We start from the raw sequence: 15,199 nt of genomic DNA on the forward strand, positions 1-15,199 counted from the left end.
AATAAATAAATTATTTTTAAAAACTCTGTTTAAATTCTTTCAGTCTTTGAAACCTTTGAGTTGCAGATGTTTGATTCTGTTGTTTTATTGCTATAAACTATGCATGGAAAACAAAATAAAGATAAGGGTTCTTTGAAATGAATGAGCCAGTCATGATGAATCAAACAAACGAGAGGTGATACATTATCGGTTTGGTGTATACAAAAAAAGAAAAAAGGGACTTCGCTGGTGGCGCAGTGGTTAAGAATCCGCCTGTCAATGTAGGGGACACGGGTTTGAGCCCTGGTCTGGGAAGATCCCACGTGCCGCGGAGCAACTAAGCCCGTGCGCCACAACTACTGAGCCTGCGCTCTAGAGCCCACGAGCCACAACTACTGAAGCCCGCATGCCTGGGGCCCATGCTCTGCAACAAGAGAAGCCACCGCAATGAGAAGCCCGCGCACCACAACGAAGAGTAGCCCCCACTCGCCGCAACTAGAGAAAGCCCGCGCGCAGCAACAAAGACCCAACGCAGCCAAAAATAAATTTATTAAAAAAAAAAAAAGACTCCAAAAAATAACCTCATATTCAGGGAAAAAGCCTTGACCCTACATCAGAAGTGAATAGGTATATATTTGTTATAAGTTAGAAGTGTCTGAAGTACATATGAATTTTTTTCATGATTCTGTAATTAACTTCTTAGATTAACCTACAAATTACTGGTTCTAGTCACATCAGCTACATGGATTTTTCCCTCATGGTGTTTTGGATGGATTATATAAAGCAATTGACATTATGCCTGGCATATTGAAAGCATTTGATCTTCAAACACAGCAGTCCTATAAAGTAGATAGGATATCTTTTTATTGTCCTGATTTTATATGTGACAGATCAGATTCTGAGATGTGATGTATCCAAGATCACAGCAAGTGGCAGAACCAGAAAGAGCCTTAGGCTTCAGGGTCCATGCTGTTTCTACTAGAGCATCCGGTAGGCTGACTCCATTGGGTCTACAATATAAGACTGCTGAGCTGGAATCCTGTCTGGACTTGTTACCGTTTATGCAAAATGTCTTCATGTAAGGCAAGCTGGGGTTCCCAGGGAGTATCATTTAAGTGACTATCACTGTCTCTTTTCCCTCTCTTTTTAAAAAACTTGCGCACATTCCTGTTTCACCATCTGAATGGTACATATTAACGTGACTTTGTGAATCTTAGAAGAAAATGTTAAATTATTAAATCAGGAAATTGTCCACCAGTCACAGATGAATATGGAAGAGTATAAACATAAGTCTACTAAGAGATGATGTTTTTTAATTTCAAAATTGCTTCTTTTAATTTTTATTTTTCAAACTTATTTTACTGAAGTATAGTTGATTTACAATGTGTTAATTTCTGCTGTACAGCAAAGTGATTCAGTTATACAAATATATATTCTTTTTCATATTCTTTTCCATTATGGCTTATCACAGAGATGATTTTTTTTTAAATCTTTGAGTCTTTAACTTCTTTTAATTTCTTTATTTTATTTTTGGCTGCGTTGGGTCTTCGTTGCAATGCACGGGCTTCTCATTGCGGTGGCTTCTCTTGTTGCGCAGCACGGGCTCTAGGCGCGCAGGCTTCAGTAGTTGTGGTGCGCGGGCTTCAGTAGTTGTGGCACGTGGGCTCAGTGGTTATGGCTCACAGGCTCTAGAGCACAGGCTCAGTAGTTGTGGCACACGGGCTTAGTTGCTCCGTGGCATGTGGGATCTTCCCGGACCAGGGCTCGAACCCGTGTCTCCTGCATTGGCAGGTGGATTCTTAACCACTGAGCCACCAGGGAAGCCCGATTCTTTAATTTTTCTTTTCAATTTTATTTTTGGCTTTATTGGGTCTTAGTTGCGGCATGTGGGATCTTTCATTGCGGTGTGTGGGTTCTGTAGTTATGGCGCGTGGGCTTAGTTGCCCCACGGCGTGTGGGATATTAGTTCCCCAACCAGGGTTCGAACCCGCGTCCCCTGCATTGGAAGGTATATTCCTAACCACTGGACCGCCAGGGAAGTTCCAGAGATGATATTTTGAATGGCTGCTTTCTGAAGATGAGAGGCTAAACACATATTTTAAACCAGAAAATTATATTTGGATCCAAGGCCCATCTGGCTGCTTATGAATGTAATCAAAGGCCTTTTTTATGCAAGTGATTTTTAGGTTTGTAATTAATTACTGCAACCATTTGCTGAACAAAGTCATCGACCATAAATAGAGATCATATCAAGAAGGTTGAAAAAGCCTAAAACCTGCTTGAGCTGGTGACAGACTGTTCCATTCTAGAGAAAATTTCACATTTTTAAGCAAAACAGGACAATAGCTTTAGAGCAGTGGTTTTGAATTTTTTTTGACCACAATCCATGGTAAGGAATACCATTATTGCAACCCAGACACTGAAGTTTCATGAAACAATGTTTACCTCCTATATGTACTTTGATAATTTCATACTTTAATTTTTCAAAAAATTTGGTCACATTCTTTAAATGCAGTTCTGCTCTTTTTTGATAACACTGCTCCAAGAACACTCAGATATAAACAGTAAAGTCAACTTGGACAGGAAAATGGAAATTCCACTGGCTTCCCTATTCCCATTTATATCCCTTGACTCAGGGGTGATATTTAAAATATAAAAATATCATTTAAAAAGTCAGCTTGCCGAAGAGATCCCTCTGAAATTTTATTCTCCATATTCACGCCAATTTTTCTAACTTTATAAAAGTACTGTATCTACAAAACATTTTGGTCTCAATCTACTAATTTTACCACCTACTAATAGGTGGTACCAGGTAGTTTGAAGAAAAAAAAAAAAAACAAGACGGAGAGATCTCTTTGGAAGTTGAATTAGGAAATTTGGCTGAAGTCAAATTTGGGAGAATAGAGTAGAAAACACTGCTTAAATTAGATGTGGTGGGCTCATCTAAGACTTTGACTATATTATGTTAATCAGTAATTGGGTTTTTAAAAAAATTAATTTATTTATTTTTGGGTGTGTTGGGTCTTCGTTTCTGTGTGAGGGCTTTCTCTAGTTGTGGCAAGCGGGGGCCACTCTTCATCGCGGTGCGCGGGCCTCTCACTGTCGCGGCCTCTCTTGTTGCGGAGCACAGGCTCCAGACGCGCAGGCTCAGTAGTTGTGACTCACGGGCCTAGTTGCTCCGTGGCATGTGGGATCCTCCCAGACCAGGGCTCGAACCCGTGTCCCCTGCACTGGCAGGCAGACTCTCAACCACTGTGCCACCAGGGAAGCCCCAGTAATTGGGTTTTAAAAATAAAGAATAATCAAATTTCTAGAAAGGCTTTAGCCAAAGTGTGACTTCTTTCCATCAAATATGTTGGAATGCCTCTTCCTGGATGACGAGAAAACACAAGAACCTGAAATTAATGTCAGGATATAATTACATACATTCATTCACGCATCCACCAGGCACATACAGGGCACCATCTTTTTTTTTTTTTTTTTTTTTTTTAAAGTATTTGTTTATTTATTTATTTATTTATGGCTGTGTTGGGTCTTCGTTTCTGTGTGAGGGCTTTCTCTAGTTGCGGCAAGCGGGGGCCACTCTTCATCGCGGTGCGCGGGCCTCTCATTATCGCGGCCTCTCTTGTTGCACAGCACAAGCTCCAGACGCGCAGGCTCAGTAGTTGTGGCTCACGGGCCCAGTTGCTCCGCGGCACGTGGGCTCTTCCCAGACCAGGGCTCGAACCCGTGTCCCCTGCATTGGCAGGCAGATTCTCAACCACTGCGCCACCAGGGAAGCCCCCAGGGCACCATCTTTGTGCAAGACCCTGTGCTGGGGGCATAGTGGCCACAAAGGTGAGTTGAGTAGGATTCTATGTTCAAACAACTGACAACTTGTGGCTACTGTGTCAGTTACCTTATTTTAAAAAAGAGGATGATAATTCCTTCAGTGGCCTGCTACTCACAAAATTGTTATAAAGATGAAATGAGAAATAGATATATACTTTGTAAATTATAAGGGGACATTAGTAAAAACAGTTGAACAAGTAAAATGTTCAATTGTTTTATTTCTATATATACTAAGCAATCATTTGACAATTTGTTTTTCTTCCCCTTTAATCATCAATTTATAATAACTCTAGGCAGCAGCTAGAAGATTTTCTTTCTGAAGTTCATTTGTCTAAAAGCTTTAACTGTATTTAGTAAAATGTTGCTGATAAAAAGTGCTAGACTTGTAGATGAACAAATTTCATTTCCTTCTAGTCTTGGTTGTACCCTATGTCCACAGGATAATTTAACTAAAAATGTTATCTTCCAGTAAAAAATAATGAACCAACTTCCTGCTTATCTCAGTAGATAGGATTTATTGGTGCACAATAAAGATTAAAAAACACCCAGAAGACTTCAAAATAACGTGAAGTACTATTAGGTCGCTCTTAAAAAATTACATGGCTACAGATATAGAGGTCATAATCTCTATAACTCTGGTAAGACTCAATCCTTAAAAGTTCTAACAATGTGAATATCACTTCCCCAAGGTGATTCTTCTCAGTCACATCAGAGCAACTCAACAACACCAGGGAGGTGCAGAGATTAATAATACATAGTCAATATCCTCTAGGAGAAAGGATGAACAACAGTAATGATTGTGGTATACAGTGCAATAGAGGTAGCTACACAGAGAGAAGGGGACCGTTGATTCTGTTTGGGGAGGGTTGGGAGCTATGGGTTAGCAAAAATTAATAAAACAAAACCCCTGCCTTCAAAGAGCTTAGAGTATAGATGGGGCAGCATTTGATTGACTCGGCCAAGTATGGCAAGTAGAAATGAACATAATGTATTCTAGGACATAGAGGAGGATATCTAACACAGGTCCAAGAAAGGGTTCTGAAAGAGGTGACAGGAGCCAAATTCTAAAGGAATTATTGGAGTTGGCTGAGAAAAAGTTGGAAGAAAAGCATTGGAGACAGAAAGAATAATGTACAAGAAAGTAAGGAAGCAAGAAAGAGTAGGTAGTTTAGGATGACTGGAGCTCTGGGGATACGTGGGGAACCAGCAAGCCATGAGGCCAATTCCTGACCAGCTAAGGGGGTTAGGTTGAAAGCTCTAAGCCATTGATTACAAGAAGAGAAATTGCATGATCAGATTTACATTTTAAGCTCACTCTGGTGGCAGGGTGGACAGAGATTAGGAAAGGCAAGCCTTTGGACAGATTAGGAAGCCATTCATTCATCATGTGTATATTAAGTGCCTACTGTGTACCAGGACACTGTGGTCATCAAAAATATACATGGTTACACTTTCATGGAGTTCCACTCTGGTGGGGGAAGTAGATGTCAAACAAATGAACACATAATTACAAAATGTAGGTATTCTAAATCACTGTGAGAGAGTAGGACAATGTGACTGTGGTACATCTCTGCTGTTGCTGACTGCCCAACATTCCTTCCTTCTTTTTTTTTTTTTATTTATTTTGGGCTGCATTAGGTCTTTGTTGCTGCACGCGGGCTTTCTCTAGTTGCGGCGAGCAGGGCTACTCTTCATTTTGGTGCATGGGCTTCTCATTGCGGTGGCTCCTCTTGTTGCGGAGCATGGCTCTAGGCGCATGGGCTTCAGTAGTTGTGGCATGTGGCCTCAGTAGTTGTGGCACACGGGCTCTAGAGTGCAGCATTCCTTCCTTCTGACAACAGTTTCCTTTAGGGAACCATACCTTCCCTACTCCATATGATATGTCAATCACATTGTCCCTTCTTCCTAAAAGGTGGACAAATAACAAAGACTAGTCAATTAAAGTGCTCTATCCTCCTGGCCCTGGTGCTTAGGCTCCAGGCTGGGCATAGGGGCCAAACAAAAAACCAGTCAGGAACTACTCTGATATTTGATATGTGGATGCTAGGAAGGAGAGGGCCTCTCATTCTTTTGGCTCAATGGCTTGAACCATTAACATCTTTCCTGATAAATGTAGAGAACCAGAGAATGAATCCAATAAACAGGTGGAAGTAGAGCAGAGAGAGAGAGAAAGAAAAACAAAAAGTTTTGACAACATTATTTGAGCCCCTGGATCTAACTATGCCTAAAGCTGAAGCCACCTTTGAACATTCCAGTTACACTGAAGGGAATACAGGAGAAGGAGGCACATGCTTTGGGGAAAAAATAATGAGGCCAACTTTAGACAAAATGAATGGAAGAAGCTTGTGGGATAACTAGGTGGAAATGCCTAATAGGGTCTGGATATATGTTTCTGTTGTGTAGAAGGGAAATCAAAGATGGAGTTACGTACTTGGGAGTTATCGAAATACAAGTGAAAGTTGAAGTCAGCTTTGGCTCTGAACTACAAGGAGAATCTATAGCTTGTGACGGAAGAAGAACAAATTCAGGGGAACATTGTCATTTATAGAAGAAACAGAAGCAGAGATGCCTACACAGAATAATGAGAAAACCCAGGAGAAAGGGAGGCTATTTGAGCTGAAGATGAATAAGGTTTTAACAAGTGGGCACCCTAGGTTCTTCTCTCTCTCACATGCCCTCCCCACACCCAATCTACCAGCATATTTTGTTGGCTCTGGTTTTCTCAGCACTTCTACCTAGACTACCACCTTGGTCTACCATTGCCTGTCACCCAGGTTATTGCATTAGCATCCTAACTGGTCCATTTGATTCCACTCTTCTGTTCCTAACACAGCAACAATGTGTGATTCCTTTACAAAGTCAGCCAGATTGTATAACTCCTCTGCTTAAATCCCTCCCTTGGCTCCCTGTATTAGTTTGCTAAGGCTGCCATAACAAAGTACCACAAGCTTAATGGGGACATATGTATATGTATAACTGATTCACTTTGTTATAAAGCAGAAACTAACACACCATTGTAAAGCAATTATACTCCAATAAAGATGTTAAAAAAAAAAATTAACAAATGCAAAAACAAAAACAAAGTACCACAAGCTTAGTGGGTTAAACAGCAGAAATTTATTGTCTCACAGTTCTGGAGCCTGGAAGTCCAAGATCAAAGTGTTGGCAGGGCCATATTCCCCCTGAAGACACTAGGGAAGGCTGTATTCTAGGACTTTCTCCTAACTTCTGGTAGTTTCTCAGCTTGTGCATAACTCTAGTGTTTCACATGGCATTCTCCCTGTCTTTGCGTCCAAATTTCTTTTTTTTTATTATTAATTTATTTATTTTTGGCTGCATTGGGTCTTCGTTGCTGCACGCAGGCTTTCTCTAGTTGCCGTGAGCGGGGGCTACACTTCGTTGCGGTGCGCGGGCTTCTCATTGCGGTGGCTTCTCTTGTTGAAGAGCATGGGCTCTAGGCTCGTGGGCTTCAGTAGTTGTGGCTTGCGAGCTCTAGAGCGCAGGCTCAGTTGTTGTGGCTCGCAGGCTTAGCTGCTCCTCAGCATGTGGGATCTTCCCGACCAGGGTTCGAACCCATGTCCCCTGCATTGGCAGGAGGATTCTTAACCACTGCACCACCAGGGAAGCCCTCTCCTTTTTTTTTTTTTTTAAGGACACAGTCATATTGGATTAAGACCCCCCCCTTAATGACCTCATTTTAACTGGATTATCTCTGTAAAGACCCTGTCTTCAAATAAGGTCACATTCTGAGGTACTGGGGGTTAGGACTCCAACATATCTTTTTTCCAGGGGACACAAGTCAACCCATAACACTTCCCAACTCAGAGTAAAGTCCAAAGTCTTTGCAAAGCTTCTACAAGACTATAAGATGTGCCCGTTCCCCTGCTCTTCCCCACCCCACCCCTTCTTACTGTCTGACAGCATCCCCTACTATTCTCTCTCTGTCACTCACTCTGATGGTGACACAGGGATTTCCAGGTTGTTCTCAGTACACTAAGCACACTCTACCTCAGGGCCTTTGCACTTACTTTTCCCTCTGCCTGAAAAAGTCTTCCCCCTAGATTTCTGCATGGATCTCTTCATCACCTTCTTCAGGTCTTGGCTCAACAATCATCTCAGTAAGTCCTTCTCTGACCCATTATTTAAAACACTCTACATTCAGATTATTCTAGCACTCTATCATTTTTCTTGCTTTACTTTTCTCCATAACACCTTCTGATGTATCATAACACTTTCTCCTAACACATTCTGATGTACAATGTAATTTTCTTATCAATTTACTTTATTGCCTATCTCTTCCCACCAGAATAGATGCTTCATGAAGACAGGGACTTGGGACTGTTTTATTCACTAATATATCTTCAGAACCTAGAACAACGCCTGGTGTATGGTAGAGGCTTAATGAACATTTACTGAACAAATGAATGAGTGGTTAATAGTGTCAAATGCCACACAAAAAAGTCAATATGAAAAAGTTAGAAGAGCATCCATTGGATTTGGCAAGATGGAGCTTATTAACACCTTATCCAAAGCAGCTTCAGTAGAGTGGCAGAGATTACAGTGGATTGGGGAGTGAATGTGAGTTGAAGGAGTAGAGATAGCAGGTGTACTGTTTTCCTATCAGGCTGGTTCTGAGGAAGGAGAGATACAGGTCTGCAGCTAGACGGACACATGGGTAGGGTGGAAGAGAACTGTTATTTTTAGATGAGAGGCACTTGGATTTGGTTAAAGGCTGAAGAAGTAGCTTAAGTAAGAGGCTGGGCTCATGTGTGGCATCTGGGCCCATGGATTACCTGGAGCCACATGGCTGAGTCTCTCCGCACTGTGCACCTTAGAAGCAACTAGAACAGGGGAGGGGCGAGAGGAGCTCTGTGAGGCTGGCCACTCCTCAGCTTCCTCTGCCCTGGTACTGAGGCTGCAGGGGGCCCTTGCAGCATCCTCTCCCCCTACCCACCTGAGGAGAACTGGGAAATGGAAGAGGAGGGAGTGGGAAGAGGGCCACAGCCACGGCTGAGGCTCAGCTCTGAAGCTGCGTGGGGCCTTCACAGCAGCTTACACACTCCTAGGAGCATCGCCCCGTTTTCACTGCTCCCCCAACCCCCAACCACGGAGCAAAAAAGATACTCTTTCTCCTCTTTCCCTTACTTTCTGATGAACCTCTTCCTTGCTTAGACAAACCTATTTTTCATACTGTTGGGAAAAAGAATGAAGGCTCTTATTATATTGGAGCTTTTTTTTTAATTCTCTATTTTTTTAATTTTTAAAATAATGTTTTAAAACTATTTATGTATTCATGGCTGCACCAGGTCTTAGTCGCGGCATGCGAACTCTTAGTTGTGGCATGCATACAGGATCTAGTTCCCCGAACAGGGATCGAACCCGGGCCCCCCGGCTTTGGAGCGTGGAATCTTAACAGCTGGAGCACCAGGGAAGTCCCTCTATTTTTTTAATTGAAGTATAGTTGATTTACAATGTTGTGCTACTTTCTGCTGTACAGCAAAGTGACTCAGTTATACACTATATATATACATACTTTTTTTATATTCTTTTCCATTATGGTTTATCCCAGGAGATTGGATATTGTTCCCTGTGCTATACAGTAGGACCTTGTTATTTATCTATTCTAAATATAATAGTTTGCATCTACTAACCCCAAATTCCCAGTCCATCCTTCTCCCTCCCCCTCCCCCTTGGCAACCACAAGTCTGTTCTTTATGTCTGTGAGTCTGTTTCTGTTTTGTAGACAGGTTCATTTGTGCCATATTTTAGATTCCACATATAAGTGATATCATATGGTATTTTTCTTTCTCTTTCTGACTTACTTCACTTATAATCTCTAGTTGCATCCATGTTGCTGCAAATGGCAATGTTTCGTTCTTTTTTATGGCTGAGTAGTATTCCATTATATATATACGTACCACATCTTCTTCATCCATTCATCTGTCGATGGACATTTAGGTTGTTTCCATGTCTTGGCTATTGTGAATAGTGCTGCGATGAACATAGGGGTGCATGTATCTTTTTGAATTATAGTTTTGTCCAGGCATATGCCCAGGAGTGGGATTGCTGGATCATATGCTAGTTCTATTTTTAGTTTTTTGAGGAACCTCCATACTGTTCTCCATAGTGACTGCACCAACTTACATTCCCACCAACAGTGTAGGAGGGTTCCCTTTTCTCCACACTCTCTCCAGCATTTGTTATTTGTAGACTTTTTGATGATGGCCATTCTGACCAGTGTGAGGTGTTACCTCATTGCAGTTTTGATTTGCATTTCTCTAATAATTAGTGACGTTGAGCATCTTTTCATGTGCCTACTGGCCATCTGTATGTCTTCTTTGGACAAATGTCTATTAAGGTCTCCTGCCCATCTTTCAGTTGGGTTGTTTGTTTTTCTGTTGTTGAGTTGTATGAGCTGTTGTATATTTTGGTGATTAAGCCCTTGTCAGTTGCATCATTTGCAAATATTTTCTCCCATTCTGTAGGCTGTCTTTTTTTTATATTATTATTACTTTTTATGGTTTCCTTTGCTGTGTGAAAGCTTGTAGGTTTGATTAGGTCCCATTTGTTTATTTTTGTTTTTATTTCTATTGCCTTGGGAGACTGAGCTAAGAAAACATTGGTATAATTTATGTCAGAGAATGTTTTGCCTATGCTCTCTTCTAGGAGTTTTATGGTGTCATGTCTTACATTTAAGTCTTTAAGCCATTTTGAGTTTATTTTTGTGCATGGTGTGAGGGTGTGTTCTAACTTTATTGATTTACATGCAGCTGTCCAACTTTCACATTGGGGCTTTTTTTAAGAGCTGGGAAATCTTTTCCCAGAAGATGCCCAGCCTCTCCAGTGCCCATTGGCTGGATCTGGGTCATACGCTCATCCCCAAGCCCATCAATGCCAAGGGGAATAAGACAACCCTGGTTGGTTTAGTCTACTCATGATTTGCCCTAGTTATGTGGCGAGGGAGTTAAACACTGGGGAAAAAATCCAGGATCTGTTAAGCCTGGGAAAAGGGAGAAATGGCTTTGGGTGGGATACAAATATTAAGGAGTATGGATAATGATTCAGAGAGGCCATTCAAGATAGAATTGGGCTGCCTGAGGAGGTAACCTGGCTCTAGATGGGTCATCAGCCTCTCTTATTTTGTATCTTGCTATTTGCTGCCACCTGGTGCAGAGACATTTCTTTCCATCATGACCAAGCATCCAGCCTCAAGTTTGGGGGCACCGGAAAAAGCCACTTGGTAGTCAAAATTTCAAAAAACGCAATAGATGTTTGAATCTGTAGACCTCATTCTTGAATTCTTTCTTTGCTATATGGGTTTGATTTTTCTAGTTGTCTAATTTTTATCCTTCCGCCGGTTAACCTACAGCTTTTGTGTGTGTGCCACCTAGTGGTGAGACTTGGTCCTGCAGGCTCTCCAGGGGAGTGAGGTTCTGTGTTCTTGGAGCCCCTTGGCCGCTGTACAGCAAAAGGGAAGCAGGCAGAGTGGACTGCACACTGAGAGGATTCTAGAATGGCTACTCGAGTAGGGCCAGTGGGAGGCTCCCTGTGGTTTAGCATGAAGGCACAGATCTCATAAACGCATGACAGGTATTATTACCTTTTTCCCCTCTTGGACTCTCCTTCTGCCACTCCTCAAACCTCTCAATGTCCGTCCAAGAAAAAACAATAACAGCAACAACAAAACCCACAAAAGGTTTGTTTCTTCCTTGACTTGGCAACCATCCTAAAAAATTAGGAGAGAAAGAGAGCAGGTGGACCTAGAAGGGTTCCCCTTATCCTACTGGCCGCCCCACCACTGTCTGTCCTCTTATGGCCCATCTCCATCCAGCCAAGCCCTTCTTCCTCCCGCTTCCCCTTTCCTCTACACCAAGTCCTCTGCTGCCCCACTCTTTGCTTAGACTTTACCACAGCCTCAATTTCATCATAGAATACTCCAACCCCCGTAACTAAAAACCTGGCTTTCTCATGAGGGAAGTATACATATAATTACATAAATGCATCTGGGAATACACGGTAATTCACAGCCCTCCTGAGCAGAAGCTGCTGTTTCCCTGACACTCCTATCTGAGGACCAAGAGGTGGGGATGACATGCTTTTAGCTACCCATTGCCCGATCCTCAGTTTTTCAAAAAGCCTGTCTTCTTTTCAGACTTATATCATCAGTCTATATCATCTTATCTCCCTTCTTAAAAACAACAGTTTTTTTAAAAAAGAAAGTAATATATACACACGGTAAAGAAACAAATATTTATGAAGATATAAAAATAACAAAAATCTATGCCTACCTCCCCTATACTGTCCTCCTGCCTCACCTTCACTGCCTATTCCAAAATAACTACGGTTAATACTTAGTTGTCTATGATGGTTTATTTTATGTGTCAGCTTGGCCTGGCTATGATGCCCAGTTGTTTGGACAAACAGCACCTAGATGTTGCTGTGCAGGTACTTTTTAGATGTGATAAGAGTTCATGATCAGTAGACTTTGAGGAAAGCGGATGATCCTCCATGATGTAACTGGAGCCTCATCCAAGCAGTTGAAGGCCTTAAAAGCAGAGAGTGAGGTTTTCCAGATAAGAGGGAATTTTCCTCAAGACAACAACACAGATATCTTGCCCAAGTTTCCAGCTTACTGCCCTGTGGAATTTGGTTTCAAGATAACCACATCAACTCTTCTTTTTTTAAATTTATTTTTATTGAAGTATAGTTGATGTACAATGTTGTGTTAGTTTCTGCTGTACAGCAAAGTGACTCAGTTATACATATACAAACACTTGTTTTCATATCCTTTTCCATTACTGTTTATGCCACCTCAACTCTTACCTGAACTTCCAGCCTGCCAGCCTGCCCTAAGGACTTCAGACTTGCCAGCAAACCCTCCCAACTCACATAAGCCAATTCCTTAAAATCTCTCTCTCTCTCTCTTTCATTCTCTCTGTCTATATAAATATATCCTATGGATTCTGCTTCTCTGGAGAACACTGACTAATAGAATATCTGTAGTGGGGGTGGATAGCTGTCTCCACAAATTCATACTTCACTCTCCTAGTTAACCGATGATGAGTTGCAGCTTGGTGTGGCCATGCAGCTAAATTCTCTCCACTGGTGTGGGAAGAGAAGTGAAATGAGCGACTTCCATGCCTGACCCATTATACCTCCTTGCTCTTTGTCTTTCCTGGATGACTGGCAGGGTGACACAGAGGGCATCCTCAGAAACCATGTGTTGAAGATGGCATCCCGGGTCCTTCTGTAACTATAGGGAGCCAAGTCCCCTCCTCCCTGCCCCTGGCCTCACAGATCTTAAACATCCTAACCTAGATGCCCCTGGACTGTTAGGTAAGTTGTAAATAAATTTCTTTTGTGTTCAAGCTCTTACATTTTGGATTTGTTTCATAAACTAATTTAACATACCCTGACTAACAGAAAAATTGGTACCTTGAAGTGGAGTGCTATTTAAAATAAACACCTAGGGAATTCCCTGGCAGTCCAGTGGTTAGGACTCCTCGCTCTCACTGCCGAGGTCCCGGGTTTGATCCCTGGTTGGGGAACTAAAATCCCGCAAGCTGCACCTGTGCAGCTAAAAAATGTAGAATAGAATAGAACAGAATAGAATGATTGGCTTAGAATTGGTAATATTGGCTTAGCGGAAGCATAGCAGGAGGTTAGGAACTGGTATCACTGGCTGAAAAGATGGCATCTCCTCTTCTGCCATGGCAAAACGTTTGGTAGAACTGATGCTGTGGTAACTTGAAAGGCAGACACAATCCCTATTGTGCCAGTCGTGCGAGGGAAGGTGGTTGGAATGAGCCAGAAAGTATGAGTTGGCTGCTGCCTGCTGTTTTTTTAAATTTTTTTTAATTGAAGTATGGCTGATTTACAATGTTGTGTTAGTTTCAGGTGTACAATACAGTGATTCAGTTATACATATATATATATATACATATTTTTTTCAGATTCTTTTCCCTTATAGATTATTACAAAATATTGAGTAGAGTTCCCTGTGCTATACAGTAGGTCCTTGTTGGTTATTTGTTTTATATATAATAGTGTGTTAATGTTAATCCCAAACTCCTAATTTATCCCTCCCCCCCTTTCCCCTTTGGTAACCATAAGTTTGTTATGTCTGTGGGTCTATTTCTGTTTTGTATATAAGTTCATTTGTATCTTTTTTTTTGGCCATGCCTCAGGGCTTGTGGGATCTTACCCAGGCCCCCTGCAGTGGAAGCGGGGAGTCCCAACCACTGGACCGCCAGGGAATTCCCTCTTTTGTTTTGTTTTTGTTTTTGTATTTTTTAGATTCCACATATAAGCGATATCATATGATATTTGTCTTTGTTTGGCTTACTTCACTTAGTGTGATAATCTCTAGGTCCATCCATGTTGCTGCAAATGGCATTATTTCACTCTTTTTTATGGCTGAATAATATTCTATTGTATATATGTACCACATCTTCTTTATCCAGCCCTCTGTTGATGGACATCTAGGTTGCTTCCATGTCCTGGCTATTGTAAATAGTGCTGTTATGAACATTGGGGTGCATGTACCTTTTGATATTATAATTTCCTCCAGATGTATGCCCAGGAATGGGATTGCTGGGTCATGTGGTAGCTCTATTTTTAGTTTTTTAAGGAACCTCCATGCTGTTCTCCATAGTGGCTGTATCAATTTACATTCTTACCAACAGTGTAGGAAGGTCCCTTTTTCTCCACACCCTCTCCAGCATTTATTATTTGTAGTGCTGCTTGCTGTTTTTATCTAGGTATTACAAGCAAGAGATGCACTCAGACCAGAATCTACTGGTTTGCAGGCAGAAGAAGGGAATAAAGAGCTCAGAAATTTGAGATGTTGTAGATATTAATAAGCCAACTGCTTCAATACCATAAATAGCAAGAGATGAGACTTGCTGCTTAGAGGCCTCTCGTTAAGACATCTCAGTCAGACAAAGAGCTTATTTCAATCTTGCCCAATTGTTTCAGATGTTTTCAAGGCAACTACCACTATTGAGAAGGAGAAGCTTGGGGCAAGGAAGCAAAGTGCTGAAACAGATTAAGGACTCTGTCTAGAAAAGAACTCTGCGTGTCTCCCCTGGCACATGGAACTGAATAGAAGCAAATAGATTAAAAGCCTTGTAAGTTTGTAAAGTGAGAGTATTCCTGAAGAAGCCATAGGAAGCCTGGCCTAAAAAAAGTTTTGTTAAAATAAAACAAATCCTGGACTCTCAGATTGCAAAATCAGGCTGCAAAAGCCAAATAGGCCTCAAAGAAGGACTCCTTAGCACCCACTTAAAAATATCTATTTATCACAGGTTCCTAGCATTTTGATTAGGATGTGTTTTGATTTAGTTTCCTTAATATTTCTTCTTGAGGTTCATTGAACTTCTTGGATTGG

The sequence above is a fragment of the Eubalaena glacialis genome, chromosome 3 (genome assembly GCF_028564815.1).
Source record: "Eubalaena glacialis isolate mEubGla1 chromosome 3, mEubGla1.1.hap2.+ XY, whole genome shotgun sequence".
NCBI lineage: Eukaryota > Metazoa > Chordata > Mammalia > Artiodactyla > Balaenidae > Eubalaena > Eubalaena glacialis.